This window comes from Neopelma chrysocephalum, unplaced genomic scaffold (genome assembly GCF_003984885.1).
Source record: "Neopelma chrysocephalum unplaced genomic scaffold, ASM398488v2 Primary Assembly neopelma1_60, whole genome shotgun sequence".
Taxonomy (NCBI): Eukaryota; Metazoa; Chordata; class Aves; order Passeriformes; family Pipridae; genus Neopelma; species Neopelma chrysocephalum.
In genome coordinates this window covers 237,000-264,202 of record NW_020897715.1, presented here as the reverse complement: position 1 = coordinate 264,202, position 27,203 = coordinate 237,000, and the positions used below count along the sequence as shown (strand labels likewise).

The 27,203-nt window shown below is 39.7% G+C and overlaps 1 protein-coding gene across 3 annotated transcripts in view; it reads left to right on the top strand.

Annotated features, from left to right (window-relative positions):
• Window positions 1-27,203, top strand: part of NRIP1 (nuclear receptor interacting protein 1) — a 79,244-nt gene that overhangs the window by 33,316 nt on the left and 18,725 nt on the right. For 2 of the 3 annotated variants that reach the window (XM_027680871.1, XM_027680874.1), the window contains exon 3: window positions 21,856-21,904. The exons of the other annotated variant lie outside the window; for it this stretch is intronic. The gene's annotated coding sequence lies outside the window, so the exon portion shown is untranslated. The remainder of the gene's footprint in view (window positions 1-21,855; window positions 21,905-27,203) is intronic. 3 annotated transcript variants of the gene reach the window in all.

Genomic DNA, 27,203 nt, shown 5'->3' with positions numbered 1-27,203 from the left:
TCTGATGACGGTTGGTTGGTGTCTGTGAGACCTGCTTATTTTTCTGTGTCAGTCATGGGCATTGATCTGCCCTTGAATTTGTGGACTCAATTTTGCAAGTTTTGTGTTTGTCCCATCATCCATCTGTCGTCCCCCCCCTCATGACTAACTAGCGTTGAAGCCGGTAGGTTGATTCACGTGATTAGATTTCTCCTGTTCAGGTTCAGTCACTGTTGTCTTTGTACTCAACGATCCGTTTGCTTGTTGTAAGGTTAAAGAGGATGATTTGGTGGGCAAAATTCTTTTTCTGTATTTTTAATTTGGAAGCTTCCTGCTGATAAATGGAAGAACTGTGTCTGGAAGCTTACCTGATTGATATTAGAAATTCTAGCCCTTACAGTTCAGAAAAGTTTGTTAATAAGGCAAAAAATGACTTGGTGCTGTTACTTATATGTGATGACAAAGAAACAGCTGCTTGAAGAGCTTACAGTGACCCAGTTTAAATGGTCTGCACAGTGCTAAAACCAGTTCTACAGTATCAGGGTTTTTTTTTTCTTTCTCATTTTGAAAGAATCAAAGATAAATGTCTTGCACATTAAGGAGATGAGCTATAATAAAACATATATGGATAATATGGCAGCAGTCCAAGAGCATTAGTATGCATGCCCTGATCGAGTTGTGGTGGCAGCTAGCAGTCATTCTCAACTTACAGCTAAATGTTACTCAGTGAGCATGGAGAGCCTTCCTCTGTGAACTGCTCCTGTTTTGGGAGGAGGAAACCCACCCCAGCTTAAGATGTTTCTTGCCTGGTTTGGTGTGAAACCTGTCGGTTTGGAGAACTAAAGTTCAACTTCTCCGAGGGGCCACTGTTGTCTTGGAGGGGCTGGACTGCAGATGACGTGTGTGTAGACGTGGGGGTGACTGTGTTCAGATGGAGCACGTCCCTGTTGTAACACAAACCTGCGGGCGATGGGCAGTCGTGCTGACACAGGACTGGCTGTTCTACATGGGGCAAAATTCATATATATTAGCAGGCATATGGCAGTTTACGTGAGCACCATCACCACTGCATGGTAATTCCTGCCCAGTTTTTTGATAGAGCAGAGGCTGCAGGTTCTTATGAAGCGTAGCAGTGGGAAATCAGATGTGAGAGTAATTCCCCTAGCCCTTGCCTGCTTCCTTCCTATATCTAATTAGCCTTTGGGGAGGACAGCAAGGAGTGGGCGGCTGGCCAGATAAATTGTTACAGTGGATTGGATCTGGCCAGCAAGCTGCAGCTTGGGCGTTCTGGTTTGGATCACAAAAAAGGGTTTATATGAATTTCTGACTGGGCTTGCCTTGAAAGACACATATGTTAGATGTTGATGGTTGTTTAAAGAGTGGGTTCTCCCTGTGTTCTTAAGTAGCAAGCTTTTGGAAGGTCTTAGTATTTTCTTTTCCACTATTATCTATTTATTCCCTTTGCTTAGGGCGGGAGTAATCTTTACTGCTTCTCTGCATTATTACATGCTTCTTGCAAGTGTTCAGGCTTTTACTTTATTATCCTTTGGAGACTCTTTCACAGAGAAATGAACCTTGATGTCAGGTGGTAGTGAGCATGAATATTCCAGAACCAAACCACTCCTGCTGTGGAAAACCCTATACATAAGAAGAGAAGTAAGGGAAGGAAATTTTCCATGGGGTTGTTCCCACAGACATTTCTTGTCCATTCTTTACACTCGGATTGTGAATGTGATAGATCAGAGGAGAAGGCTTCCTCGTTAGTATGGGAGATCCTTTTGGTGACGTTGGGATACATGACATAGCGCCATCTGTGTAGGTGAACTCTTTGTACAGTTGCTTTTGCTGGTTGTCTTGTGCTTTTGGAGGGTACTATAGTGTTAATTTTGTTCTTGTGGGAAAATAAATTAGGTCCTTTTATTTTTTCAGTGGTCAGTACTTTGTTGTTGATGCTTTGTTTCATGCTTGTTAGTACTAACTCATAAACATAGCAAAGAGGAAAGGTTTGGAGTTTTGTGTCAATTCTCTTCCTATTATGGCTAATCCATTAACCACGGAAAGTTGAGACAACCTGTAGAAGGACATCCGATATTTACCTGTACAACTGTTTTATAAAGTTAGAGTAGTAACCACAACATTCCGTCTCTTATCTTTTGGAAATTAGTACTCAATTTGCCTTTTCCCAGTGCTGCATTTCTGCTTATCTGTGGTTTCTCAATAGTGGTGCACTTGTACGACAGGAAAGACGGAATAATGGAAGAATGTTATTTTTTATGATTGTATACATTATGTACATTTCTAATAGCTCAAACTATATTTTGTGATGTTAATGAAAGTTTGGAAAGCTGAAAATTTAATTTTCAGTTGCTTTTTGTTTTTACTTGAGGAAAATAATTGTTCTTACAGGATTTTAATTTGGGCAAATCTGTGGTTTTGTGTAGATTCATGCCTCTTGAAGAATACGTTTTACGTCTGTGTTTGGCACAGACATACTGTGAAAATAATTGAAAAATGACAAAGGTTTTGTAAATGTTTTGAAATCTTTGGGTGCGTTTAAAAGATTTGTGAAAGCTTCATGTTTTTGATTCTTTAAATCAGTCAGCCTGGGGGTGGCGGTGGTAGCAATTGTACTACTGGCAGACTATTAAGAGTTAGACAAACTTGGATGGACCATTTCACACCTTGAGAAACTGGGATTATGTTTTGTGGTGTGCACTAAATAGAAACTTAATGTGTCTTCTGAAAAAGCAGAACAATTTTAGTGTGCTCCATATTTTCCTAAGCCAGTACTTTGGCAAGACGTGCTGTAGTTTGAAAAATTGTTATGAGTATGGAGTGTTATGAGTGTGTTCATTTATAAAAGAAATGTGTTTGGGTAGAGGGGTTATGTTTGCTACAAGACAAATGAGAGGCTTTGTTTCTAAGAGGGTCTATCTAATGTTTCTTGGAAAAGGAGAACAGTTCAGGATAATTGCCTAAGAACTTTCCTTTCCATTACTTTTTATTATTTTTATTGTTATTATTTATTTTAAAACATTACTGGTTCTTAAGTAAGGAAGTGATCCTTACTTAAGCTTATGGCTTTGACTAGGAACAGGATAAATCTCACTTTCTTGCACTGAAGTTTCTATTGACTTTATTGTGAGATTTGATACCGCTTTTGAGTTATATGCCAAGAAATAGTCAAGAGGTCTAAAACTTAGGAAGGTATTAGAGACTCATAAGCATTTGAGTTTCTAAGGCTAAAAAAAAGAGAGCCTAATGCGTTGTAAATTTAGATGCATGCAGTAAAGTGGGAATCCCTGGCTAGAGTATAAGGCAAAGAACCTGCAATTCTAAATTGAAAATATTGTAAAGTGAAATAACAAAATGACAAGAGAAGGCTTGTGATAGATGAGTTTGACACTCTTGCTGGCTGGAGAGCAGAAGAGGTCTGAGTCACTGTACGACCTAGGAATTAATATTGTTGAAGATAAAATGAAGCCTGTTTTGGAGAAGGAAATGCTGTTGGCAACTGAGTACCCAAATACACTTGATAACCAGGAATTGCTGCTGAACACTGTTGGCTTCAGCTGTTTTGTTGGACACATGGCAACAGTATTATAGTGTGATCATTGCTGGCACTGCACTCTTCTTTTGGGCTTATCTGGTTGTCGGCTTTTTACTCTCTTCTCACAGTGGTTAGGGTACCAGGATAAAAGCAGGCATGTCTAATGTAGAGGCACACATGTGGAAATACAGTGCAGGTATACAAAACATGCCTACCTGCCACACACTTCAGCTTTTCACCTCTCATGGCTAGCTGTATTATCTGTAATCAGTATGCTGCTTCTTGCTTTGTAATATCTGAGATTTCCACAGACAAGAGCATTTAAACAGAAGTATTTGAAGGTGAACACTGGCAATGTAGCATTTCAGTGATGATGCAGAGACTGCTAAAAAAACCCCCAAAACACAAAACACTGTTGTTTTCTTTCCCCAGGCTTGTGATATTTCTTTAGCAGTCAGGTGCTGACAAAATATTAATAATATTTAGTACAGCACAATCAGATGTGTGAATAAAATAAGTGCTTACTTATATCACCCCTCTCAATCCCACGTTGTTAATTATAAGAAGAAAGAAGTGATAGAGAAGCTTGAGGAGGTTAGTTTGGGTGATGAAAGAAGATGTCTGAGGAATAGGAAATCTCGTTTAACTTCATAAAGCGTATTATAAACAAACTTGTGGACTTTTTTTAATATTGCAAATTATTGTTGAATGTAGGTAGCTCCCAACCCTACCCCTCCTTTTAAGTGCAAATTTAGAAAATGTTGTGTCTGATGGAGCAGGGGAAGGAGCTCAAGGACCTCAAACTATACTGGATGCCTTCAAAGGGTAAGAGTGGGAGGTGTAGCTTAGACTTTGAGATTGCAGGAGTTGGAACTGATTTTTATATCATGTTTATACCTTCCAGATATGGGTGGGTGCAGAGATTGAAGACAAAATTAGAGCCTATGGTATTAAAGGTAGCCAAGCAGAATTATTAAAGGCAACTGATTTAAGGCGACTTTAAAGGATGTTTTTCACCATTTAAAGATGTTTCCAGACATCACTTTGCTCTGAAATGCACTTTTAAAAAATTCTGTGCTTTGCAGACAGCCAAAAAGCTGTGCTTGTGAATGTTAAAAATGACCTTGAGCAGAAGAACTCAAAGGTTGTTGGTGGCTTTGTACTGAATAAAATAAACTGGTACAGCAATGAGAAAAACCTGCATTAAGGTTCAGGGTCCTGATTCAGCAAAACACATTCAATCTTAAACACGGATACAGTCATTATTCTTCTGCAAATGCTCATGTAATTCCTGATCAGGACACAAGTTAAATATTAGAATAAAACCTATTCATGAGTGTATGTAATATGCAGTGTCCTTAATGTCCTTAAATTGGTGTCTGAGATGTCTGAAGGAGGAAATGAACCCCCCCCAAATGAGTAGTGCTATCTGTGCAGGATGTCAGCCTCACTTTTTTTGAGATGAACCTTTTGGAAAGGTGTCCCCAGATTTGGAAGTTACTGCTATTGACAAAACATCTGCAGACGATTGCTGCTGTATTTGAGAGTTGTTGAGAAACCTAAATTAAACATCAGGTTTTAGTAGCAAGCGGTGGAAGATGCCTGGGTATTAATTGAGATCTCAGTAGAATAAGATGATTTTGTTTGTAACTATATCACAAAATCACAGAATGGTTTGGGTTGGAAGGGACTCTAAAGATTATCTAGTTCCAAGCCCCTGCCATCGACAGGGACACCTTCCACCAGACCAGGTTTCTCAAAGCCCTGTCCAACCCTTAATACTTCCAGCAATGGGGCATCCACAGCTTCTCTGGGCAACCTGTTTCAGTGCCTCACCACCTTCATAGTGAAGAATCTTTTTCTAGTGTCACATCTAAACCTGCCCTCTTTCAGTTTGAAGCCATTCCCCCTTGTCCTGTCACTACAGGCTCTTGTAAAAAGCCCCTCTCCATCTTTCTTTCAGTCTCCCTTGAGGTACTGGAAGGCCACAGTTAGGTCACCCTGAAGCCTTCTCTTTTCCAGGCTGAACAATCTGAATTCTCTCAGCCTTCCCTCATAGGAAAGGCTGCATCCCTCTGATCATCTTGGTGGACTCTTCTGGAGTCACTTCAGCAGATCCATGTCATTCCTGTGCTGGGAACCCTGGAGCTGGATGTAGTTCTATGTAAACGCTAATAATCTAGTAAGACTTTTTTTCCTTTGTGGATGTGGAAGGGATTGCTTACTAGTATAAGTAGTATATTGCATACTGGTATAAGAATGCCAGCTGTATCAAGCATACTTGAATATGCTAATGATAAGACTTCTAATGAAGTAGGTGTACCTAGTATTTCATAATGGTATTAATTTTTATTTTTCAGGTATGTTGTTCTTTTTCTTTGTAACCATTCTAAGATTTATCTGTGCTAATGTTTTAGATGTTATTTCAGGACTTAGTTTATATCTGGTGCTGCTTCCTTTTTCATGAAAACTTTTTTATTATATTAGTACTGCTAATATATTAGCATATTAGCACTGTAAAGAGCAATCTATGAAATTATCTATTTAGTCATGTTACTTAAAATAAGTAGCCCCCCCTTACGTAACTTGCGCTTAAAAATAGCTGTGCTTTATACTATAGGTAGCTCACAAAAAGCATAACAATGTATAGTAATGAGAATCATAATTTACAACTCTTACCTCTAGAAAAGTCTCTTGTATGGTGCTAGACCAGGGGCTGCTTTGGATGCTACTGGGAAGTCAGGTCAGCAACATTGGGAGATGTGGTCAGTCACAAGATGATTTTTCAACTGTTTGTTGTTAATACTGGTACCAGTGGGAGTATCTGTGTTTGCTCCCAAGAGAATGTCAATAGCATCTTTAGCAAGTATGGTTTTATTTAAAAATGAGGTCCAGGTGGGAAGAGATTACATTATATTAAATTCTACCATCTTTATTCCTTCTTTTTTTCTGCTGCATAAAGTCACACTGTAGGAAATAAGGCTTTTGCTTGAAGAATATGAATGTTGTGTTGTCAGAATCAGCACTTAGTAAATGGCAGAATTAAGGTTGAGTGGGCAACCTGTACTTGGATAGTCTATGAAATGCTTGACTGGTCCTTTCTATGTCTTGCGTGCACTGGTGTGAACACGCCTGTGTAGGGAACAAGGTGGGCAGAGAACAACCCAACCCTCTGCAACTTGCCATCTGTGAGAAATTGTAGCCACAAAGACCACTTTTATCAGATGGGTAGAAATGAGTGACTGTCCGACTTGACAGATGTTACATTGTCATGATGGTTCTGGTTTGGGTGCATGGGCGTGCTGGTAGCTGCTGTAGGCTTGGAGTCGTGGCTGAGTGCTGCGCGACTGCACTCACTGCTTCTGTCTGACTCTCCTGGGGACAGCCTGATTTGGAAAGTTTTCACTGGACTGTTGTGGCGCTGGAAGCAAGCTGCTAATTTGTATTTTTGGCTTTTGGCTTCTGCTTTTGGCAGAGCCACACAACGTGTCCCATACTTGGCAGCAACAACTATGTGGCTTGAAAGCTTTCGTTGCGTCTTTGAATCACCCTGCTCAGCTGAAATATTGCAATAGGAGTTCTTTGTATTTGTTTTGGGGGTTTTCACAACACTTGGTGTTTGGAAAACCTGTAATACGTTTTTGTCTTGTTACACGTTGGAGAAACTTAGGAAACTGTGGATGCTGCACGGTCAGCTGTGCATACCGTGAAAATATGTCTTAGTGTTTTCTGCTAGGCTAACATGTGAACTACTTAAACTGGTCTCTTCTAATCCCTCTTCCTGGTAACTCTGGGGTAAAATGGAAAGTTTTCCTAGGAAACACAGCGTAGGATCCAGTACTGCAATAATTGTGTAATAGGCTAAGTGACTAAACTTTATTTGCCCTTTTTTTTAAAAAAAAAAACAAACCCACAGCTGGCTGCCTGTATGGCATCCTGTCATTCAAAGGTCGCAGAAAGGACACCTTTCTGCAGAAAGATCGGTAAACACACGTGTGTGGGTCTGCTCAGTGTCCCTTTGCCAGAGTCCCTGATGTGGCGGAGAAGGCACCTGAGGTGATGTGCCCCCTCCAGCCTCCTGGTCCCCCAGGGCTGCAGAGCAGAGGTGGCTGAGCGCACCTTGAAACCGCTCTGAGCAATCACAGGGGTTCTCCTGACATCCAGGTGCTGCGGGAACACCTTGACCCTCTGTCCGGGCGTAACAAATGCTTTGGAAACCTTGGTACATCTGTGGAAAAGCATCTGTATGGGGCAAGTTCTTCCTCTCCTGACACAGAAGGCACCGTCACTGATGTTACTGAAAACTAACGCTTGAAATTGTTAGAGCCTTCTAACAAGGAGGTTGTTTCGTGAGAAGAGCTGTGGTTCTTGGGAGGCAGGGAGTGAATCTATTTTAGTAGAAGGTGGAGGGTAGTGTTATAGCAGTTGTGACATAACTGCCAAAGCTGCGTCCTTCTTTAGTAAACTTAAATATGTTTTGTTACTGTAAAAGAGATTATAGTACTTAAAAAATGACTGTACAAAACCAGACTAAATGAAGCCCTTAGTGCTCAACCAGAGAAGAATCACAACACCCTCTGCTGGTACGAGTGACTCCTTCCTCATCTCCTCAAGGACTTGCCTGGCGGATATCCTAGAAATAGTAAAAGACAGTTCTGAAGTGTCATGCTGGCTCTTTTCAATTAAGCTGAGGTTGTTTTAACCCATTTGTACTTAATTTTTCCCCCCCTGTAGAAATTTGACAGTTTAATATGACTAATAACATACCATCACTAAAACAGATGGAGAGAAGGTGGTGATGTTTTTTTCTGCACTTTCAGACATAGGAATCCATGTTGCTTTCTAATTAAACATAGAGAAGGCTACTCCTAGTTGGCACACACTTACTGGAGGTGGAGTTGGAGATTCTGTGTGCAAATAAGTTTCTGAAGAAAGCGCCCATCCCTTCAATGTGATGATAGTTGTATTCGAATATTGCTGCCAAATCCATTGGATAAACTTGTGGTTTCATAGAGTAACCATGTGTTCCTGGGGCCTTTCCTAGAGATTATCTCTGCATACTTACTCAAGTTTTTAGAAAGCCTCTGTGTCACTTGCAAAATGATGAGCAGTTACAGGCAGGCAGGCCGGATGGTTATTTTATTTATTTCTGTTTCCCAGCGCATACAGTCATGCTCTCAAACTCTTGGTAGACCCATTGCATGTTAATATGCTCAGCTCTGCTTCCTTCTTGGCTCAGGATGACTGAGAAGGAAATCACAGGTTAAGGTGAGAAGTGGTCACTTTTTAATTTTTCTCATAACACATGTCTGGTGCCTGCCACAGCAGCCCTCTGCCTGTTCCTGACCCTCCTCCTCCTTACCTGCCTGGCCTTAACACGCAGCAACTTGCCGTGGTAGGTGCTGCTGCTTTCACTCGGAAAAAGCGTCTTCACCCAGGATATTGGTGGAGGGGCTGGGGGTTGAGGCACAGAGCACCTTCTCTGTGGCCGGTGAGCTGGGTCCCTCCCTGCAGAGTGCTGGAAAAATGACATTTTCAGCTGCGGGGGAGGCGAGGGATGGGGACGGCTGTGCGGGGGGAGCCGTCTGGGTGCTCGGTATGAGTAACAGCACCGTTCCTAGTAAATGGTGGCTTACATAATTTCGTTATGAAAGAATGCTGCTGGGTGAGCTGTGCTCCTCGATGGGTTATAAAGCGTCTCTCCAGCACGCCTGTGATGCGCTGCCTCCTGCGCGGCAAGGGTTAAGAGGAGACAACATCCTGTCAAAGACCTTGTTTTTAATTTTGCCTCTCACACTGGCACAGATCCGGCTAAGAGCAGCCCAGATTAGTTCGGAAAACCTTTGAAGAGATTTAAGATGTCCTTCAGCCAGTTTGAAGGTTTTTGTCTTGCAAATCCAGTACAAGGGCGCCTGCAGGCATCTCGACCCTTGCTGTGCTGCTGATGCAGCTCAAGGTCACACTAACCCGCCCTGTGACATTCAACAACACACACATACACACACACAAAAATTATGCAGTGAAACTGCTTCAGCATTCAGCCAACCAACTACTTCCTCAGTTCCTCGCTAAAGGAAGAAGTGTATATTTTTTTTTTCTTTTTGGCTTTATTTTTTTGGCTTCGTAGATTTTTGCTGCAGGAAATAATCCAGGATTTCTGGTGTGTGTGATGACAAGGTCATTTCTTAATTAGAACACATGTAAAGAACAAAGCTAAATGGCTTCAAAACAGCTTTGTAGTTGATGGAGAGGATTTAAATTATTTAAAGAGATAGTCACCCAAGTATGATGGAAACTGAATTCTAAACACATTAACTCTTTCAGTACTCTACAGTTTCCATATGCTACTCAAAGGAAAATGTCAGACTTGATGAGCATTATTGCAACTACTGTTAAATGAGCATTTTTACATCTATTTATAGTTAGTGTTCTATTATGCTCTCTCTTATCAGAATTATGAAAGCAAGATTTGTAGTTTTTTTTTAATTAAACAGTGAAATACTCACTGGCTAGAGATCAAGCGATAGCCATAGGAAATCTCCAGATCAGTGCCTTAATTTCTACTCCATCTCATATTTTGATGAATGTATTAGCATAAATATGTATATATGCATGTGTGAGTACACGTATGAATTACAGTGCAAGTGAACAGGTATTCTTCAGAACTGCCTCTGGGAGAAATCTGGACTCCTGTCCTCAGTGCTCAGTGTGGCTGCAAGGCATAAGAACATTATGGTAGAATAGGGAATGGGGAATGAAAGCAGAAAATTGACAAGAAATGGCAACCTCACTTAGTTTGAAATGACTGCGAGCTGGCTGGAAAGAGGGGCATCTTGGAATTTGAACTTTGTTCCTCAGATCTGTTTGTCTCTTTGCCTCAAAACACCTAAATATGAAGGGAGTTGGTATCACTGTTTTCAACCATGGTTTGATGTGGCTGTATGTTAATTATCCATACATTTAATCTTGCCCTCCTATTTTTTTCCTTTTTCTGTTTTCTAGTCTGCTTACTCTGTAAATGCCAGGTGATCACCCTTCCATGGTTGCCTTGTGCGTGCAGAGCCCCAAGTATCTGTGGGCAATGCTCACCTGGGCACCCCTGACCTTACACACAGGAGGAGAAGCTGGATTTACTGTGGTTTGTAGGACCTGCCTTTTGGTACCAGCACACAGTAACTTTCCAGGTTGTCTGCTTGACTGAGTAGGGAGGGTAAAAAAAATACTTGGGAATTGTTCACCAAAGAGAAAGAGGCAAAAAAAAAATAAAAATCATTGAATAGAAACTTTGCTGGCAAACTTTGGGCTCTGTGTGTGTGCTCACAGATACCTCTGCATGATCCATCAGAGAACTGAAATGTGGAGAAATTCCCCCTGTACTTCCCCCTGTAGCCAAAGTGTAGCACTTAACACAGATTTAAATGTTTCAAGTATAAATGACATAAAACTTTCTGGGAGTTTATTACTTCTGATTGTTTTGGTTCTTGTTTCATTTGTTTTTTGTGGGGTGAATACTGTTCAGCTGGAATATGAGGTGCAGCAAATGTCAGATGGAGTGTGCTTACTAGAGAGATTGTGCTGGCTCTGAGGACCTCCTTCTGAGAAAGGAGGAAACTGCATTTGCCAGGATAAAGAGGGAAGATCTGGTATTACAACTTCTTTCCTCTTTGGGTTGCTTTTTTTCCCTTTCCCTGTGCTGTCTGGCTCAGGCAAGGCTTGTGAGAAGAAGACGACAGAGGAAAACAGGCTCCACACAAGAAAGACACGGATAAGACAAAACTGATGTGCTTTGTGAAATCTGTATGCTCCTGCCCTTGCCTGGGGTGTGCTGTGCCCTTAATATTATGGGAGACCTAAGCTCACCTGCTAGTAATTTCTAATTTACTGTCCTAATTCATCGATTTGTTATCACTAATTGTACTTCATTTACTTCTGTGTAGTTTCCAGTACCTAAAGGGTTGAAAGGTTGCTGTAATTGGCACCCGCAGCTGCTCTTTCTTTTGACAGGGGATAATTTTGCAGCCTATGCTTTGTGTGACAGCTGCCTAATTGGGCATTCTCCCCTTGTAGCAAGCCTGCCTCCTCCAGCCTCCCTGCTGACAAATGGTGGTGGATTATAGATGAGGACACGCTGACCCGTTCGACCTTGCTGAGGCAGCGGGGAGGGGCCTCCTGCTACTTGAGGGAAGCTTTGGGTCATTTAAAGGACAAGGTCATGAGCCAGGTGGGGAAATGACATGATATCACATGACAATAGCCCGATGACACGGTCAGTATGTCAAGGACAAACTCATCAGTATTGATTAACGCTGCTTTTTCCTGGTGTCTCTGCGAAGCCACTGGTATTTCAAAAATATTTCGCTAATTTTTTCTAGGTAAAGTGCCAGATGTTATTTTGGGGGAGCATTGGTGCAGTGTTTTCTTCTCAATACAGATCACGTGCAAAAGCAGTGTGGTTAAAACCCCGTCGATGATAATTTATAGTGTTCATCTCAGTGTTTTTGGGAAAATGTACATCTGCCTGTACTGCAGAGAAAGTACCATGAAGGATGCATGACAGGGCAGAACTTTAGGAGGGGGGGGGAAATCCCTGCTTTGAAATTTCAGTATTTCACTTTTCACTCCTACTTGAAAGGCACGTGTATGAACCTTTATGTAAACACATGTATCCACATATGTAGAGCTGACTGGAATGTGAGAGAAGTCTTTATTTAAAGAGAACCAAAGAGAAAAGTTAAATGTAAATTGGATGTTTAAAGAAAAAGTCTTGTATTAGCTCAAGGGTGATACAGTTAAGATAAAGCCTTGCCTGTTTTAAGAACTAATACAGTATCCAGCTATGCCAGGCAATAAAAACCTGCTAAGTGGGTTTTCAAAAATGTTATGAATACAAGTGACAATGTTTTGAGAGCATCTTTGTTTTGCATTTCTATGCTAATAAACTTCAAGGTAAATGAACAGCTTGTTTGACATTTGCTATGTTAGACAATAATAAAATGCTTTCTTCTGGAGTAATTAGACTTGATAGATTGATTATGTTAAGAGGTAAAGATAATCAGAAAGAGAACTCTCTGAAAAGGAGTTATTGCCTGTTTTTGAACTTCACTGCTGTCGTTCTGGTTTAGCCAATGCCTAGTGATGTGTCACACACGTGTGTGCACACACATGTGCACAAACACTTGCGTGCACATACAGACATGCACAGCGTGCACAGAGTTTCTCTGAAGCCAGGAGAGGAACATTCACCTAAGAGCCCAGTTCCCTTTTCCGAGAGATCTGATTTGTTGTGGGAAGCTGTTGTGTCTGAACCTCGTCAGTTCACCAGGATGTAATTTTACTCCCCCGAGGTAAAAAGCCGTCAGTGGTAAAGTGTGATAAATTAGTTCACTCAAGTAGATGCGCGTGCGTGTGTGCGTGTGTATGTGTTTAATTCTGACCTTGCTGTGCATGTGTTTAGCTGCTCTCAGTGCCCGAGTCAAGCCCGGTGGAGGTTTAATCCTGTGCCCTTGTACACGTATACTTGATTAGTAGTTGTGGTTATCTCAGCAGAAGACATTCTGCCCTCCTCCTTGTATTGGTCGGGACCCAGGCATTGGGGAGTCAAGTCGAAGGAGAAAGAAAAGAGATTTTGCATTAGTATTCTATGAAAGCCTTACTGTCTGCAGAACAAATTGATTGCTACAGTGTACCTGTGCTTGGCACCACTGCTGTGAAAGAAAGGTATGGTTGTAATCTGTTTTATTGTATTACATATTGTGACACTCCAGGAATGTTTAACATTCGGCTCTTCTATGGCACATGCTAGAAGTCTTAAGTAAAGAAAAATATGTGAATGAATGAAAAGTGTGCGAGGCTGTCGTATCGGCAGCTTTGTTTACTACGGCGAACTAAGTAGCCCCTGCTAATGAGACAAATTTATGTGCCAATGGCAACGTAAGGAGATGATTAACTGAATTCTCTGTTATATTCAGTTACTCACTTCAGTGTCAGTAGTTACTTCATACCTACTCAGATATAATTCTAATTAATGTTTTAAGGGGGTTTTGGTTTAGCTTTTAGCAAGATAGTAAATGTGAAATATACTTGAACATGGATGTGTGTGCCTCTTTAAATGAAAATGTGTTGGTTTTTTCTAGTTTTTAATCTGCTGCACTGGTCCTGCGTGTGGGGGGGGTGGGTATATGAGAGGAGGTATAAAAACCTGCAAATCTTAGATGTGCTGCTATGATAAACAGAACAAGAACAAAGCTGAGGAAAAGTCTTACAGGATTTGAGTCTTCACATCTGTCATACACACCACCACCACCCCTCCTAGTAATGTGTAAATATGCACCTATCTTTTAATGAGAAACCTAGTGCTCTTCATTTTCTTAACCCAGTTGCAGACTTGACATAGTTGATTCTCTGGTTTCATAGATGCTTAGGTGATGTCAGTCCTGTATTTGATGGGAAGTATGAAGCACTCCATTAATAAAAATGAGGCTCTTTCACAGAGAACTGTGCTTAGTGCTTCGTTCTTGGCATCACTGAAATATGTGTTGGTGATTATTTGGATGTTTGCTCCTGGTCACTGGGAAACATCAGAAGTATCTGCTCTTGTCATGCAGACATTCCTGACTAATTAAGTTTAGGACAGGTGGCAGACTCCTCCTGGGCATTCAGATCTGCATGTAAACCTAATCTAATAACTTGATGAGAAAATGAAAATCCATCTTTCCTGGTGCGTTATCACCACGCACAAGCCACAGAGGTATTTGTGAAATCCTCTCTCTACTCTTTGTCCTGGCAGGTGACAAGTAAATGAGTTGCTTTAAGGAAGTGAGGGACTTGGAAAACGCTGTATGCTGAGCAGCAGTCGTGCACACTGTAATAGTTACTTCTGTCATGTGGCCCTGCTGACTTAAGATTAACACTTTATAGATGTGTGGTATATTTATGTGAGTGTACCCCTGAGCTTACATTTTGCACCTTGCAAAGAGTGTGTGGATACAGCCTTATGCATGCAAGTCGTTGATCTTTGAGATCCTTTGACAGCTAAGAAAATTTTGAAGAACCTCAGGGAGGCTCTGTGACGTGACCGTGTGGACTCAGCGGCTACTTACTCTAATTGCAACTCATTAGTCAAAACTTATTTATTCAAAGGAAGTATTTTGTGAGCGAGTTATTCTTCCCCCTGAATTACTTTAAAAACAAAACAAAACATAAACACATGTTGTAATGATAAGTTGGTAAAAATGGTTGCATGATTTACACGGCAGATCTCAAGATCCGGGGACTTTGCCAGTTAACAGGGTTTTGGAAGTTAATTGCAGCAGTATTGCAGAAATTGTTAAATCTTATCTCAAATTCTGAATTGACTTTTTGTAGATTTTAACCAGTTAGTGGCAGGAAGTTGAGTTCTGAAGGAGGTGTTAGATAAATACGGGGCAATACTGCATTTCAATGCAATTAACTTTTGTTCATAAATAATTCAAGTTATGACTTTAAATAAATTATTAGAGGAAAAGAATGACGTGATTAAATTCAAGTCCTTGAAAACATTTTACCAGTCAAGATTGCCATGACTGCTTTGGGACTTCTTATAATTCCTCTGTTGGAAGAGCCAGTTCTGAGAGTTTGTGGGGGTTTTGTTTTGGTGGGTGTTTGTTTGTTTGTTTTGGTTTTGGTTTTTGTTGTTGTTGTTTTGTTGGGGTTTTTTTGTCAATTCTTAGTCTATCGATAGATACATGAGAGACTCTTGAAGTCGTAGTTAAAAGAGGACTGATGAGTTTGTGTTTTTGATATCATGATTTTCTTAGTGCCATGAAATATATCAGCTTGAGTAGCATGAGATTTTCCTGGTTTTCCTTCTCCTCCCTGCAGTGGAAAATAAAAGGATGTTTGCAGTTTGTTGAAACTTTTTACTGCCGACTTTACTGAATGAAAATGACTGATAACATTAAAATCTTGATAAGATTTTTGGAATACAACTTGGCCTTGTGCAGACTGCTGTATTGTGGGTAGGGTGGTGGAAAAGACACCAGATGAGGAAAAAAACCCACAACAAAACACAAACCCCCAACCAAATAAATCAGATTTTAATAACCATTCTTACTTACATTGGAGGCATGAAGATGATTCCAGCATTGGTTAACTGTGTAACCACTTTTCCTCTGGAAATACTTAATCAAGTTTTAAGTAAAAGTTGGTGCTTGAGTGTTATCATCAATTTGGGCAGATTTTAGAGGTGAATTCCAGTTTAGGTCTGTTTTTGAAAGGTAGCTGTGCCCTGCTTGAGATTGTGAAATGCTTGTTCCCCATCTCCACCCCCTTTCCCTCCGTTATCACGCTCTACCATAGTAAAGAAAAGAGGAAGTGGAGGTGTTGCATAACTTCTCTAAGTAAATAGATTTTCTGTGCAGATACCAAAGGCAGCCTGAACTCAAGCAGTGCTGTCGCTACCAGATTCCTGCTAATGCTAAAGGCAGTTGTGTAATTAATGGCCTTGTGTACTGAACTGAGACTGCTGGGAAACCTCTGGAGGGAATTATTTTGTCTATTGTGTTGGTTAACTTTCCCTGAAAATTAAGTGTGTTGGTGATACTCTGTTGGGGTGAGGGGGGAGGATTTTGCAAGACCTGATGAAATAAGGTCTGGCATCATTTTCCTGACCACTGGACGAAGCATCTGCAGCAATAGAGCCAGACTGAATAGTTGAAATGGAGCTGTTAATAAAAACGTGATCAGTCTTACTTGAGGAGGCAAGTGTGGTAAGATAAGAAAATAGAAAGCTGTGCTTAAAAATTTTTAGTGTGTTTTTAAGATGTTTTCATTATAAATTCATATTGAGGATTGGGACCTGGTCTTGGTACTAGCACGATTATACCTAGTGCAATTGTAGTAAATGATCTAGAGTAGACAGAGATTATATCTATGTTGTCTAATCTGTTCTCTTGAAGTCACTTGAAAAACCTTGTTAAAAGGTCCAAACACCTTTTTTTCATTGTTTGAATCTTTGTTTCTGCGACATCAACCATAGGTGGCACTGAATATTAGCAGTTAAAAGGTTTGGGATGCTTCCCCTCCTCCCAAACTTGCATGTTTTAAGCCATTGGCAGCCACTTGATCCATTTTCTCTCACTCTGGCAAAGAGTACATGTGGTAGGTATCTGCAAGTTCTACACACTAATAAGTAGAGGAATTAAGTTCTTTATTTATTGAGTTTGGTCAATTTGGAAACTTCCAGCTTCTGAAGTTAGAATTTGAGTTTGTACAAACTCATCAGACTTTGTTTGAATGGGAAGCAAACTCCTTTCTGCAGTCTTAGTTCTAGTTGCTGGTGCGACTTGCAGAGGGTGCTCAGTCAGGCTTGGTGTAATTCAGGATTCCAGAGCATGGGCACTACCAAGCAGATCAGCACATGCAAAAAAAGCCATCTGTCTGGATTCACTTGCTACTGCAGCATCAGTTGCCTTTCCTTCATTGCCCTGCTTCTTGCATGGACTGCTGCAGTTCTGTGGTTACACTGGTGTAGCTGTGGGTAAAAGCACACCCTGTTTTCTGGTGCATCCGAGCAGCTGTGAATGTATTGCAGCTGAATCAGACTGCTAAAAAGCAGCTTTCTAAAGCAAGAAATAAAAATGTACCTGTTTGAGAAGGAAGTGCTTAGATATGTGTACAGACATTCATATATATTTCACTATGAAAGACCCTTGCTTCGGGATAAGAAGGACTTTGTTGTTCTTGGTCAGGAAAGAGGCTGAAAGTGGGCAGAGGATCAGAAGAGCTGCTGCTGTGCAGTGGTTTTTCCAGCTCCAATCAATGTAATAGTGCTTGCCCAGCTCAATAGGGCTCCTTCAGCATGTTAGATCTCTGAGAAATAGGGAAAGTTGGTGGAATTATGCTTTTGATCCTAATGACATCATTCATCTGTTCAGTACTGACACGGTTGTTTTCTTGAAGAGAACTTTTTTTTTTCAGCATGTATAGTGGAAAACCTGTATTGCCTATACTTGACTGACACATCTAAAGGTGATGGCAGTGCCAGTATTTTTTCTTATTTTGGAAGATAAAAGCATTTATTGTAGTGTGCAATTCCTACTCCTTTAGTAAGCACCATTGTTTCCTCAAGTTTAAGGTACCTAATTGTTGGGTTTTTTCGTCAGTGAGGGAAAAAGAAATATCCAAAACCACCCACAAACTGTAGAGAGAGTATCTTGTAATTAAAGAGTCAGACTGGAATTTAGAAAAATCTCTCTTCGTTTGCTATGGGTATGGACTTCATGTGTTACTGGGCAGGTTGCTTAATCTTCTCTTGTCCTCACTGTTCCTCATGTGTGGAGTGGTTATATTCCAAAGAACTGCTGTAATACGTTCATTGATGTTTGTAAATTGTTCTGTTTTGTTCAAAGATGGAATCACTTTTTTTCTTGTGATTTTGTTAGTGCCCAGTAGCCTCACAGTGCATGTAATGAGAGGTCCTGGTGAACAATGAAGGAATGTAATGACTGTGATCAGTCTGTGAACAGCAGCAACCATCTAACATCAGGTATTTAGATGTCAGACTGAAACTGAAATGCCTCTTACTTGTCATTAGTTTGCGTGTGAATGGAGTTTGTTATGACCTCAGCTTATGTATAAGCAAAATGGAATTTAATTCTGTAGTTCATTCTAGGCCAAAATAGTTCATGATTTTCTTTTCCAAATTCTTGTGGTGGATGGATAAGTGTATGAAAGTCCTTTCTGCAGTTAGGACATTGCCTACACTCTGCAGCTTGGTGATGGAGTACATCAAGATTATTATTTTTATTAAGTTTTTAAATTATGATTGTATGTTGCAACAAAGAAAAGCAGGATACTTGGTCAACTTCAGACACTTTTTTCTTCTCAGCTTTTCTACCTGTGGCTATCATTTTACCAAAGAAAATAATTTCATGGAAGGGTAGTTCAGATGCATGTTTTGTGTAATTTGCAAGTGTGGATACTTGCACATAGTTACAGCTGATAGAGTACAGTCAATGGAGGAAGAAGTGTCTTATCAACAGTTCCCTTCCCCAAAGAGCATTTCTTCTGTTCTCTGAGATTTATGAGGTTATGATGTCAAAGATTTTTGTAGCATTCAGCTAGTAATGATGGGGTGCAAACCAATTTGAAATTAAAAATGCCTGGATGAGCTTTAACTATGCAAAAATAAGGCTCATAGTGAAATTTGCAAATTGAACGAATAAAAATGTTAAACAAGAGAGGTTTTAGTGGTAGTACTTGGAGTGGCAAAGATTGTGCTGACGTATCCCTATCAAGTAGTCTGAGTTTTTTGGATGTGCATTAGAAAAACTGTCATAAATACTATTACCTTTCTTGTGATTGATACCTGTGTGTAACATAGATCGTGCTTGCTCTTGGAAAAGCATTTGCTTTAAAGTAAGGTAGCTGTAGTGGAATACAAGAATTTGGGGAAAACTCGGGAAAGGTGTTTTCAGAAATACGTTATGTTCAGGTGTATTAGCAAAAAGGAGCCTGTTGTTCCTCCATATTCTGTATTCATTCATGTCTTACCAAGCAGCTGACAAAAATAAGTTGCATTCAGTGCACACTTTGTTTCTTATATGTAGAAGTGAATTACAAGAATGGTTCGGTCTATTAATTTTCATTTTGGAATCTTATCCCCCACCTCCCTATACAGGTGGAGCTTTTGGTCTGAGTGGTGCTAGTTAGGCAGTATCTTAATGTTTTTTCTCCTTCCCTCCCTCCCACCTGTTTTTTCAACTACAGATTATAGAGTCAAGGTGTTTTAGATCTTCCAATCCTTCCTCTTATTCCATTGGTCAAAATCATAGTAAAAATAGTGTAAACCCCTGAAGATTTTCCATTGTAACAGTGTTTATTGTAGTTCAGTGGAAATGCTTCCTACAATGGTGAAATACAGAGGATATTTTAGGAATTATGCTACCTAGAATTTCACCTCTTGGCTTTATATTTTAATGAACCAAGTTGCTCATACCCTTTTACCATGTGCAGTATCCTGCATCATCTTGTTTCTGCTCTTCTTTTTCTTACTCTTTGGAACTTCAAACTGATGAGGCAGTGTCCCAGACAGCTTGAATAGCCTTACTGTCCTCACCTGCCATTGAGGCTTTTCTTCCTCCTTATACACATTTTTACCTTACAACCCGTCCTTTCTCCTTCGTTATCTCTGCATCTTGTCTTAGTTTGTAAGCGCTTTGGGGTTGTAGTCTGAATTTACAGGAATATAAAATATTTTACAATAATAATTATGCCAAATGTCAAGCGCAGACACACTTGCTCTCATAAACCTGACAGCATATAAAGAAGGCAAGTGGAATTTGCATCCCAGTAGGTTATTCTTGGTAAGCCAAACTGTTCACCTTCACAAGTGCTACAGGCAAGTTCTGGTTTGTGATATAGTAGAGAGATACCAAAGGGACTTTGAAAGCAGGGGCTTAAGTTTTATTTGCAATAAAACAGAATTCAGAGGTGGACCCAATAAATCAAACCTCTCTGATTTGAGAAGGAGGAGGAGAATTTATGTTCAAAGAAGTGGAGAACTTGTAGAATTAAGTCTGCTGTTTGGGCTCGGAAGGTTATTTCATTAAGGCACCTGAGACACAGAAAGCTTCTTTTGTTTCATTGAAGGAGCTCTGGGTTTATGTTTAACCAGTGCCTGGGACAGGTGCTCTCTCAGCCTTCACCTTCCTCCTTGAAAGTTTCCTTATTTGTGTCTTCTTTGGCATCACTTGCTGTCATGATTAAAAACAAATAACTATGGTCACTCTGAAAAGGAGTTTTCCTAGGAGCAGTATTTCCTTTCCTTCTCTGGTCTTTCTTGCATCTGTGCCCTCTGAAGTGAAAACAGATTGCATCAGAGTGGGGATGTTGTCATTGTATCAGCCAGGGAAGTGAAGAGCTTTCACTAGATTTTTAAAACCAGCAGCTCAAGAGAAGGGGAGCCCTTTGATGCTATGTTTTAGCCTTTCTGCATTATATTTTAGGCCTTTTGTACCCTTTTCTCCATATATCATTAATCTTTGTATTCTGTTGATCTTTTAGTGTGTATCACTCTTTCCTTCCCTTCCAATTGTATGTAGCAAAAGAAAGGTATCGGGTGAAAACTGTATTACTACAGCAGCATGTACTTTTGTATTTCAAAACCAATAAGGGCATTTTTTTCTTTTGTAAGAGAAAGGGAAAACTTATTCTGGAGGCCAGTGTAGCTCTAGGGCTTCATTTAATTGCTGTCCAGCTGAACTTGTCAGCATCTCAAAGGTGCAGATGTATTTATTTTAAACTTCATGTAGACTGTGATGAGGGAAAGGGAACAAACACGTCTGTGAGGAAAGGCAAGTAACATACATCATTTGTGCTTTGACTTGTGGTCTTGCAGGAGGTGTTTTAGTGGATTTGGATTAATTTTTGGTCTGGTAATTTACTGTTGGAGGAGAGGAAGAAATAGCCTCCAGAGTGTAGATGATCTTCGCCTGGGGAGCAGTGCAGAAGCATAATGGAATTTCCTTTGTGAGAGGTGCCTGAGTATTACAGCAAGAATGAGTGTTTGTGGAAACAAAAGGGTAAGGAAGAAGGACACAATAAGTGGTTAGGCAATGTGGGTAGAAATGAAAGTTATTAATGTCTGTAGAACTCAGATGAGAAATTTTAAAATTAATCTAGAACAAGAGAAAAACAATTGGAAAGTTGAAGTAAAGGGTTGTATGGTCAGAGCGTCTCAAGGATAAAGATTACAATAACAGCTGTGTTTTGTGTAGTGTGGAACAGTCATTGGATGTCCTTAATGTTACAGAAGTGTGGGTTATAGAAATAGGGAGGTGAATGAGAGTAGCAAGGATAATTGCAGGAGAAGATGAGTAAGATTTTAGAAAAGCAGAATGCAGTGTCAAGGGTGTGTAGTGTGTTGTTGGTTTGTTTTGGGTTTGTTGGGTTTTGCCCTTTTTTTTTTTTTTTTTTTAGCCATGGTGGGTAAATTGATAGCAGGTGTGTTAAAATAAAGATAATCTCCTGATGACAGCTTTTTTTGACGAAGTGGATAGTATTAACTGGTCAAGGAGACCTATCCCCTCTCTCCTGGCACATCACCTTTACCAGCTTGCTCAGCTCAGTTTCACTTGTCGAGATCTGATATTATCAAACCAGCCACAAGTAAAACCAACTTCAGGGGAATACTAATTAAGTCTGTTGATACCTTGTTAAGAAGTAAGACTGACTCTCTTTCATGAGCTGATTGTGAATTACCAAAATTATTTTCCTGTTACAGTAGAAATAACTGTTTTCCACCATAAGTTTCTGCGTCCTGATTATAATGTATTTATTTTTGGCAGGGAGGAGTGAAAAGCAGATTCACAAAGATCCATCATTGACACTTGAAAGGTATGAGTTTCTGCCCTGAACTTGTGAAGAAGTTGATTAACCTGTTCTTTTCTCACCCTGGGCATGGAGTGGTAACTTTGTCTCATTCACAGTAGCTTTGGTGCTTATCCCTTGCAAAAATTGCAAGGCAGACGGTGGTTTATTTCACATTACTGTATAGTCTTGATCTCTTTCTCCTGAGTTTGCTAACTAGGGTGCCAAGCTAACAATCTGCTAAGTTTCCTGGGAAGCTGAACACATGATCACCTGCCCAGCAGAACTTCTGGCCTTTTCTCAACAAATGGATTTTAAATTGTATACTTTTAGAGCATAAAGCCTCTTTGAGAAGAATAGGTTATGGGATCTTCTGTGGGCTTTTTTTTCCTCTGGTGTTCCTTTGTTGCCCTCTTCAGCTTGTATCTCCCTTTCCAGTATGATTTGCTTCAGCATTTATTTGGTATTTGTGAGTTCTGTTGTGGTTCTGTAAGATCCTGCAGGTACATGAACTACTTTAGAATGAATCACATTAATGTTGTATTCAGTGGAGTTCTTTTGGTATTGATCACTGATGAAACTTAAAAACAGAATTTGAACAAACCCATTCTTCTTTAGCTTTATGACAAGATTCTTATAAAGACTGAAAAATAGAAGAAACGAAAAAAAATTACAATTTAGCAAGAATAGAGGCAGTCAATGAAATTTACCTGCAGGTCGTTGACAAGGCCTTACTAGATATTGATTCAGAAAATGCTGGAGTTACTTATTGATGGTATATTGAGCAGGGAAATGACTCTTCCAGTTACATCAAGGAAAGATGGCTTTATATAACACAAAGGACACGGGTTGTGACCTGTCAGCCATGCTCAGATCTCTACCATGGCAGATTAAGCTGGAAATAATTCCTAGCCTGATCAGCTGAATCGATAGAGTTCTGGTTATGGATAATAACTATCAGATAATGACCCTATACTACGTGATATGTGGTTTAAGTTACTTTGGTGCAGTTTCACTTGTTTATTTGCCAGATTCTTGACTTTTAGGTCTTTTGTTATATGACAGTGTCCCCCACTATCTCCATACTCTATCGGTAGACATTAAATGAATTGATTAAAACTGTAATCACAACTTTTGAGATATTTGTGTGTTCCCCCACATCCTCAAAGCTGAGACAAGGTTTGCAGAGGGAAATTCAGCACCTACCTCCCACTGCTTTCCATTGTTACCACTGGCCCATTATATTATGATATGATATTATATTATAATTAAGTTATGATGATGATGATGATGATGAATATCAGACTTCCAACCTGTGGGAAACCTGCTGTTGTTACTGTGTGTTGAACAACTTGAGGAATGGGAACACTGGAATAACTGATCATGCGTATCTTGAAAACCCTTTGCTGAGTCCTGAATAATAGAAGAATATTGAAATTTTGAATGTGAACTAGTTTGCTTTTAGCAGTTGTGATGCTTAAACTGGTGATGTATTACTGGTTTTTAGTATGGTAGATATCTATCTATCCCATGTCAAATTCTGCAACTTTGATATATGTTGTGTCATTTAGATGCCTCTCTCATGCACAGATATGCATGTGTGTGTGTAATTTTGCCACTAGTTTGCTGTCCTATTAAAATCCATAGACCTACTTATGTAAGGAAAAATAAATAAGTAAAAAGAAAGTACAAAGTTCAAGGACTTACTACTGCACTATTCATTAAAATGATATTTTTTAAAAAATTAAAAATTATTTTGACATTTCACACATAAATATAACCATAGACAATATTTTTTTCTTTTTATAAAAAAATAAGTAACATGGTACCTTTACAGAATTGGGCATTGACAGCCATCTAGTTCTTCAAGATAATCCATTCTTTTAGACTGCTTGACTACTGAATTGACCAGAAGTACTGTCTGTGCTAGCTGTCATAGTCATTTTTGTTGCTAAATTGGCGTGTCGTTCATTGCAGTTTCTCATTCCCCCCTTTTCAAAGACAGCACACTTGAAATGCTTTACCTTTGGGTTACCATGTGGAAAGATGCCTGTTTGAGTTCTCTGAAGAGAAATGGATTAGAATTGGGTTTCAGATGTTTTGTACCTGGTGTCACAGTATGAAAAAGACCAAAACCACCACTGGCTGCTGATAGCAACCTGCCACATCCCTGCTGCTTGAAGAGGTGGAGATTTGATCCAAAATTCAGAACTAGCAGAAACTTCTTGCTTCTGCAGGTTATGAGTATTTAGAACGTGAGCTTGCATTTAACAGGCAAAAAGCACCAAAACCCACAACTGCTGATGACTTGTTTTATTGAAGGTTTGGTTATGAAGATTAAAGAAAGATTTTTTTTTTTTTAATTATTATTTATTTATTTCCCCACCTAGTGTAAGCTTTAGAGGAGACCTACTATGATACTGAATGAACGGTTATGCACACTGTGATATTGCTAAACACTGTAACATAGCTAAGTTAAAGACTTTTTCACACATTCCAGTTTTCGTGCATTAGTGAACTTAAGCTATATGACTCCAAACATGCTTCCTTGAAAGTGTTGAGTAGTTGTGCTGCTAATCAACTAATATGGTTCAAAAATGTGTTTGGTTGTGATGTCTTATATACGCCTTTTCATGTGTGTTTGGTTTTCAGAGTAGGTTGCTGATTTGTTTTTGAATGTTGAATGGACCTCTATTTCTTGGCAATCATTGCCCAATTTATTTTATTTTTCTCTACTAACACTTCAATGCAGTGAGAAGCTTTATCAGCCTTTCACAAAAGAAGGATAGAAATTCCCCTTGAAAAAAAAAATGAACCAACCTCCCCTTTTCTTCCATTTTGCTGAAAGGGTTTAGAAAAGGAGGGACTAAGGAAGAGCAGAATTGTATTGCCCTGAGGTCTACGACTTAACTCAATTTGATCTTAAACCAGTGACTGTTTTAAGATCTGATGAATCACTATCAGAGTTAAAAGCATCTATACCATTGTGCTGAGAAGCTCACATCTCAGGCTTCAGGAGTGATTTGTATCTGGCCCTAGTAGCTCAGGCAATACTATAGCTTAAAAGGGTGACAGTCTAATTCTTATGAAGGATATTTTCAAAAAGGAGAGAACTTTTTAAAACCTTACCTTTTTTTTTTTTTTGTCTTTTTCATTTGAGGCCTTTTCATTAGTAGCTGAGCCAACCTAATCACACAGATAGAGTGCGCAAATGTAATACCTATACAAAAATTAAATGGAGAAAAATTAGTGAAGAAATGTTGAATAATAGCTCCAACAAGATGCAGGAAGGTATGTGATGGCACGAAGGTTTTACTGGCAATGTCCAAGATGCCCACATACAAGTGAGTTATACAGGTCACCCCAAATGGGTTCCAATAAAAGCTTTAATACCAACACAAACAGTCCTATTTATAGACATATCTCTCTGTCTAAATATAAACTGCTCCCAGTCATGTCTAGACTAACATCAGAGCAGTGCTGTATTGAAAGTGAGGGTTCAGAATTAAGAGTAAAAGCCAGACTATTCTTTAAATGACTACTTAAATACAATGAGCATCTAAACTTTGTGGAAGCAGTGCACCTTTGAATGTCATATGATGTTGTGTCACCCGAGACACCCCTTCTTCCTCTCGTTTAAGCATCAGAAGGCTACGTCTGGTAGACGTGACCTGTGAGCTGAATATTCTTCTGCATATGTTTAGAGCTTTGAGAATGTATCGGTGGGTGGATGGATGGATAGATCAGTAAATGACTTTCATTGCTAACTATTTTCAGCAGCTGTGTTTTAATGAGTCTTTCAACTGTTGCTACTGTGTTTAATCTGCTCACTTACTCAGCATTCAGCATTAAAGAAGCGTTCTAGGAGGTAAATGTTGTCCTGATTACCGAAGAGGTTAGTTTGATTGTGTTCTGAACAGACCTTGAATTCTTTTTTTTTTTTTTTTTAATTGAGAAATATGTGCAGTGCACACAGATAATTAGGATAAATAAACAAGTGTTGTACTTGGAAGTGCACATCCAAATATACAATTGCTATATTAAGTTAAATATCTTGGACTGCAAGAAGTTAAAAACTGAGGTCCTGACTCTCTAGCAGTGGTCTTGCTGTCGTGTCCTGTATTTGTCAGTGGGTTTTCCTTTTAGATTTGCCATCTAATATATATCAGCACATGGCTGAATAGGGTGAAAAGGATGGCAAATAGTCTCCCACTTGCTTTGCATTTAACATAAGAGTTCTTCGTTGGTTTACTTACTATACTGCCTAACATTTCTTGTCGAAATAAATAAGAACAGAAGCGCTGCTCTTAAAGGTAGGGAATACTTAAAACATGTAATGTACCAATGTGAAGAAAATGTAGTGTAGTGGTATTTCTGGTAAGTGTACTAAAAAAAATACATCCAGAAGCTTTGATCAAATGCCAGCTCTTACATCAGTCCTCTTTGTAATCTTTCTTGCTGATCTGTGACCTTGACCTTGTGTTTGTGTTTGTATGTCAAATCTATTTTAGGGATGGACAAACTAAGTTCATTTTAATAGGATTTATACTCATGCTTCACAGGATATCTCAGTAAAATCCAAAATTTAAAATATTTGGATTGATTAAATTTTGAGTCATCTTTTAAGATTTCAGAGGGCTTGAATACCTTGACTTCTTAATTTATTTTTTTTTTTGTAATTCTGTTTAGGAGGTGCTTCTTAAAAAGGCATTTTTATCTCACTGATGAACTCTTCTAATTTCAGCACCGATGTCCTGCCTGGAGGTGGAGTTTTCTCTTTGAGAATCTCAGCAGTGGCAGTGCTTTCATTTGGCCTTAAGTGAGGTTCACCAGTGAAAGGAGTAGTCCCTGCTCTTCATTCTTTCTCATGCCGCTCATAGTCACACATTCCCACATGGAGAACTGTGAAACAGACACTTGGCAGTGTCTTTGGGGTTTCTTTTGACGGTGAAGAGGTCCTTCGTCTGACTTGCCTTTTTAGGAGCTTTGTGTAGGAATGTGGAAGTCCTGGGAAGGTGGCAGGCACAAGTGGCTGCAGATCCATAGACTAAGACAAGGCTACGTGCTCTGGCAGCAGCTTCACACTTAGATCAGACAAAAATTCCTGTGGAACCATGTTTTCATATACATTTAAATGTGCAGATTCTGAGCTAGTTCGTTCTGTTCATTGCTGACATTGTTCTCCATGGTGACTGAGATGACCTCGTTTCCTAGAGGTCAAGATGGAGCTCCCAGTCAGCCAGTTAGCTCTGATGCACTGGTGCCACGTGTGTTCAGCAGGGTTCTTGAGCTCAGGCCTTATTTTAGGTGTGTGCTAACAGGGCAG